We start from the raw sequence: 6765 nt of genomic DNA, 5'->3' as shown, positions 1-6765 counted from the left end.
AAATTTTTCAGGTCGTCCTAATTGTTCGGAAATTTTGGAGTTACAGAAGTATTCGAAACATCCAGATTACTACAGACTATTCTGTTTTTGAGAGATTCTATTTTCTTTGTGTTGTGTTCTTGTTGTGATGGCTCTATGGTTTTGTTTGATGAGTTTTTGCCATAGAAAAGTTGGAATACGGTAGATATAATGCAAGAACAAAATATGAATGGGTTTGATACAACACTTATAGTAGTGATTTATTTTCTTATACTATCAGATCTCACGAAGGTTTTGTTGAGTTTTGTGTGATTGAAGTTTTCAAGTTTTGGGTTATCTTACAATGGATGAAGGAATAATGAGTAAGAAGAGCCTAGTCTTGGGGATACCCCGGCATCCCCCACTATTATTCAAAAGAGAGCAAGCAACTAAACTTGGGGATGCCCCCGAGTGGCATCCCCTCTTTCTTCTAACGACCATCAGTATTTTACTCGAAGCTATATTTTTATTCGTCACATACTATGTGTTTTGCTTGGAGAGTCTTGTATGATATGAGTCTTTTCTTGTTTTATTTTGTGTTCTAAGTCTTGATTCCTTGCTGGACACACCTATTTGAGAGAGCCAAAATTATGACATGACTTGTTAGAATTGCTCTCTATGCTTCACTTAATTTTTTTATGAGCTATAGACTTGCTCTAGTGCTTCACTTATATCTTTTTGAGCATAGTGTGCTTGAGTATTTTTGAAGAAATGCTCTCTTGCTTCACTTAGATTTATTTGAGAGTTAGTAATTATTTTAAGAAATTCTCTCTTGCTTCACTTAAATTATTCAGAGAGAAAGGAAAATTATGCTCATGATCTTCACTTATATTTGTTTGACCTTGTCAAAAGAAACATATGAAAATTAGTCCCAAAGTGATAGATATCCAAGAAGGATATAATAAAAACTTTGATGAAGATCATCGGACAAAATAAACTTGATTCTTAGTAACAGTTTTGAGATATTATGATGTGATATGTGAGTTATGTTGATGAGTAATTATGATTTAGTAAGAATATTGGTCTTAAGGTTTGTGATTCCCTATGCAAGAACGAAAGTAAATAATTTTGCAATGAAATTATATCCTACTTGTGGTGCATTATTCGGTGTTAATTATGCTTAATGCTCGCTTATGAGATTATTCGTTTCTTGGTTGGTCGCTTCTCAATCTTTTGCTAGCCTTCATTTTGCACTAAGTATGATCACTACTTGTGCATCCAAAAACCTTTAAACCAGTGTTGCCACATGAGTCCACTATATCTACCTATGTGTGGTATTCTTTTGTCGTTCTAACCAAATTTATATGTGCCATCTCTATTTTTCAAAATAAACTTCTCTTTTGTGTGTTCGTTTCGCTCGCGGAGCGGTGAGGGGTGGCTAATATTTTACATGATATATGTGTTATTCACGCGATGAGTGTTATTCACTTGTCATTGCACGAGAGTAAGGCAAAGAAATTAGGGATGCCCAGTACAGAAATGAAAAATGAATTTAATTTATGTTGCCAAATAATAAATTCCTTGGAAAATGTTGGTATGGAAGGCACCCGTGGATACGGTTAGCCATGGAAGGTGAAAGTATGGTGGAAAAAGGAATAAATTTTATTTTCTATTTGAGAACCGCCTATGATATATCTAGCATGGAAAGTGTTGGGAACTCTAAGTCGTTTTCGTTGGTGGGATGGATACACGTCCCAAAATGTTTTTATCTCTAAGTTTTTCTCTTTGAGCTCCAGCACCTCTACAAATCCCTACTTCCCTCTACGAAGGGCCTTTCTTTTATTTTATGCAATTTTTATTTTGAATTTGAGTCTCCATCTTCTCTTATAAAGCACCAACTAGGAGGCACTATGATCGTACTTGAGCATTGGGTGTAGTTAATATGTGAGTGTGTTTCATGAATGGATCAATGATTGAGCATAATGGGCTAGGGATAGCTTATTTTAGCATTGATTGTCTAAAAGACATGGTTGCTTGTTGATATGCTTGAGTATTTAAGTTATCATGTCAAAACTAGACTATTGCTTTGAACAATATAAAAGTCCAAATGTCCATGCTATAAAGAAAAGAATATGATATGACATGATAGGCGGCATTCCACATCAAAAATTCTGTTTTATCACTTACCTACTCGAGGACGAGTAGGAGTTAAGCTTGGGGATGCTGATACGTCTCCAACGTATCTATAATTTTTGATTGTTCCATGCTGTTATATTATCAATATTGGATGTTTTATAATCATTTTATAGTCATTTTATATCATTTTTGGTACTAACCTATTGACATAGTGCCAAGTGGCAGTTGTTGTTTTTTGCATGTCTTTTACATCGCAGAAAATCAATACCAAACGGAGTCCAAATGCCACGAAACTTTACGGAGATTTTTTATGGACCAGAAGACACCTAATGGGCCAAGGCTACACTCGGGGGGTGCTCCGTGGAGAGCACAACCCACCAGGGCGCATCAAGAAGCTCATGCACACCCCGGTGGGTTGTGCCCACCTCAGGTGCCCCCCGGACCGCCTCTTTGCTCTATAAATACCCCAATATTCCAAAAACCCTAAGGGAGTCGACGAAAATCAGTTCTAGTCGCCGTAGAGTCCAGAACCACCAAATCCAATCTAGACACCATCACGGATGGGGTTCACCACCTCCATTGGTGCCTCTCCGATGATGCGTGAGTAGTTCTTTGTAGACCTTTGGGTCCATAGTTAGTAGCTAGATGGCTTCCTCTCTCCCGTTTGATTCTCAATACAATGGTCTCTTGGAGATCCATATGATGTTACTCTTTTGCGTGTGTTTGTTGGGATATCTTTTTATATCCATGAAAGTATTTGAGTTTCTTTTATCTCTTTTATGCATGATTGCTTATAGCTTCGTATTTCTTCTCTGATATTTGGGTTTTGTTTGGCCAACTTGATCTATTTATCTGCAATGGAAAGAGGTGCTTTGTAGTGGGTTTGATCTTACGATGCTTGATCCCCGTGACAGAAGGGGAACCGACACGTATGTATCGTTGCTACTAAAGATAAAATGATGGGGTCTATCCCTACATAGATAGATCTTGTCTACATCATGTCATCGTTCTTATTGCATTACTCCATTTCTCCATGAACATAATACACTAGATGCATGCTGGATAGCGGTCGATGTGTGGAGTAATAGTAGTAGATGCAGGCATGAGTCGGTCTACTAATCTTGGACATGATCCCTATATAATGATCATTGCCTGGATATCATCATGAGTATTTGAAGTTCTATCAATTGCCGAACAATAGTTTCTTTACCCACCTTTTGCTATTTTTCTCGAGAGAAGCCACTAGTGAAACCTACGGCCCCTGGGTCTCTTTCTCATATTATTTGCCCTTGTGATCTATTTTATTTGCCTTTTATTTCCAGATCTATTAAATCCAAAAATCCAAAAATACCTTGTTGCAATTTATTTTATTTGGCGATCTATCTATCAATATTTACAACTCTCTCACGTCCGTTTGCCCATCTTGGGGCGCCGCTACCCGAAAGGGATTGATAACCCCATTTACACGTCGGGTTGTGAGTAGTTGTTATTTGTGTGCAGGTGTTGTATATGTTGTGTTGCTTGGTTCTTCTACTGGTTCGATAACCTTGGTTTCATATCTGAGGGAAATACCTACCTCCGCTGTGCTGCATCATCCCTTCCTGTTTGCGGAAATACCGATGTAGCTTCAAGAGACATCAGACCTCCCGCGCGCCTCCTCATCCCTGCCTTGCCGCCATTCCCTGCTGGGACACCCGCAGCCACGCCTCTGCGCTGTCCTCGCCCGCCTCCAGCTCTGTCCCAGTTGGAGTTGACCTTCGGCACCGGCTCAAGTTCCACTACGTGTGCCTGCCTCGTGACTTGGATGCGTCCATCGCCCGCTGCTTCCCCCTCGACCGAACATCACCGGCGACCTGTAGGTGACAGGTGCAACCTCATCACATCCCGTGCTACTTCCTCTCTCTGACTGCTCATCTCTCCCTTCGTTTCATACAGGAGCCCCGGCAGGGATCTTCGAGCCGCCTCGTACCGCACACGGATCAGCCCCATCTCATCCCCATGCCCGGTCGCCGCGCCGTTCGTCTAGCGCCGCCCTGCCATGGCGTACTCTACATCGAGTAGGACAATGATGCCTGCTCAATCCCTTGCCTCGACCGTGTTGACTAGTCGCCTCTGTTGGGGAACATAGTAATAATTCAAAAAAATTCCTGCGTGTCAGCAGGATCAATCAAGGAGATACTAGCAATGAGAGAGAGGGAGTGCATATTCATACCCTTGAAGATCGCTAAGCGGAAGCGTTACAAGAACGCAGTTGATGGAGTCGTACTCGCGACGATTCAAATCGCGGAAGATCCAATCCAATCGCCAAACGGACGGTGCCTCTGCGTTGAACACACGTACAGCCTGGGGACGTATCCTCCTTCTTGATCCAGCAAGGGGGGAGGAGAAGTTGAGGAAGAACTCCGGCAGCACGATGGCGTGGTGGTGGTGGAGCTCGTGGTTCTCCGATAGGGCTTCGCCAAGCACTACGGAGGAGGAGGAGGAGGAGAAGGAGGAGGAGTTGGAGGGGAAAAGGGCTGCGCCAGGGGAAGGGTGCGGCCACCCTCTCCCCACTACAAGAAATATGTCAACTTATGACCACCACTATTGGTCACTGAATGGTCACAAATTTCCATTTATGACCTTTTTGTGACCAAAAACATAAGGTCAAAAGCTGGGCGTCGTAAACTGACTATAGCGACCTTTCTTCTGGAATGGTCGCAAACGTTTATGACAAAAAAAGGTCGTAGATTTAACGACCAACTGTTTTGGTCACTAGCAATCCGACCACACCACGTCAGATCCACCGTGGCAAGCTGACGTGGCAGACTTACGACCAAATGAAAAGGTCGTAAAATAGAATCAGCCCGGTCCATTTCAGCCGTCTTGATGGGCCAAGCCCAATAATTCAGCCCATTTAATTTTTTTTCTCTTTATTTTTCTTATCTGCATGGGCCTGGCCCAATAATTTGGCCTTTTATTTTCTGGGAATGGAGCCTTTTTCTGATGATTTTTTTATATTCCACTATTGTTTTGGGCCACAGCCTTTTTAGTCTAGTTCGAATTTGGGCCTTGGCCTTTTTATTTTCTGTTATGCAGCCTTTTATATTTTTTTTCTTACAGTCATTTATTTTTTTAGGCCCAAGCCTTTTTGGTCTAATTCTTGTTTGGGCCTTGGCCTTTTTAGAGCCCAGGTTCTCATTTTGCATAACTATAAACAGAAAGGCCCAGGTGCACAAGTGATCCACAAGTGATCCACAAGCCTAGGTGCACAAGTGATCCACATAACTTCACAGAAAATAAACAAAATGATCCACAAGTGATCCAGGTTCACAAGATCACATAACTTCATAGAAAGGCCCAGGTTCACAAGTGATCACATAACTTCACAGGATCCATGTGCTCTAGTTTAAACAGCAAAATGCAACAAAATGTAACAGCTCTCAGCTCAGCTCCCAGGTTCACAGGTTCAAAATGCAACAACTACTTTAGCTCAAAGACAAAGAGGTTCATAGCACAACCATCAAACTACCTTAGCTCGAAAGAGAGCCATCAAGTGGGCTAACTTCTCTTCCTGTTCTTGAGACTTCTTGCGCAGCAGCTCAAGTTCCTTGTCGCGTGCAGCTTCAGATTCTTCCGCCTTCATCTTGATTGCCGCCAATTCTTCTTGCACCAGTTCAGCTTGAAGCTCGGACCTCTCCAGCTTCTTCTCAAGGTCACGAACATGAGCAGCAACTTTGCCAGAGTTGTTCCTAGATGACTGGAGCCCAACATTCCTGAGGAATGTGCTTTCCTTGGCTTCGGTCTTGAGGACTTGTTCGACAATTTCAACAGCAGACTTTGGCTCTTCACCTTCTGGTACCGGCGCTTCCTTCATTTTTTCCATCTCAAGCTAGCATATGGAGGAAAATGATAGGCATTAGTGGGAGATCTATTTCACATTTTGCAAACCAAACCAAGCAAGAGAAACCAAACCAGCACACAAATGGATTATTTGAAGTAATCAAACTAGCACACAAAATCTATACAAGAAGATGATGACTAGTGACCTGGAGACATGCGATTGGAACAATATGATCACTTCATTAAGCCTAGAATGGTGGTTCTATATAAGATGGCTTCCCGAGTGAGATGATCATCAAACTAACATTCAGATCAAATTTCATCATATCATAAAAAATGCATCAAATAGCTACAACAAGTTCTGATATCTTTGTTGAACTATCAAACAACATCAAAGCATGGAACATAGCATGTGTTCTTGACTGGCTCCGAGTCAAACAACATCAAATCATCAAAGCATCAAAGCTGGCTGTGAATCAAACAGGGCAAAGCATGGAGTGACTTACTATAGCAGTCTTGACTGGCTCCGAAAACCCGTGCTTCTTGCTGTTGTGGGTGGCCTTAAACAAGTCAATCGCAGACAGCTCCTCACCCTTACGCTCTTCTTTCTGAAATGTTTTTCAACAAAAATCAAATTGTTATTTAGCAAGAATCAGAAATGTTATTCAATGAGGAACCAAAGGTAAGGTCTCTAGAGAAGAGTTCTCACAGTGGCAAAAATGTGTGCTGTGTAGTGCCTGGAACCAGTTCTTTGGTTGTACACGACTTTTTGTCGATTCATCTTGTTCGACAAACAGGTTTCCTACAAAAAAGCATACTGTCAGCATGATCTAGCACTAGCATATCATG

This window comes from Triticum dicoccoides, chromosome 4A (genome assembly GCF_002162155.2).
Source record: "Triticum dicoccoides isolate Atlit2015 ecotype Zavitan chromosome 4A, WEW_v2.0, whole genome shotgun sequence".
Taxonomy (NCBI): domain Eukaryota; kingdom Viridiplantae; phylum Streptophyta; class Magnoliopsida; order Poales; family Poaceae; genus Triticum; species Triticum dicoccoides.
The sequence above is the reverse complement of the archived record's forward strand: the minus strand, read 5'-3'. Positions refer to the sequence as shown.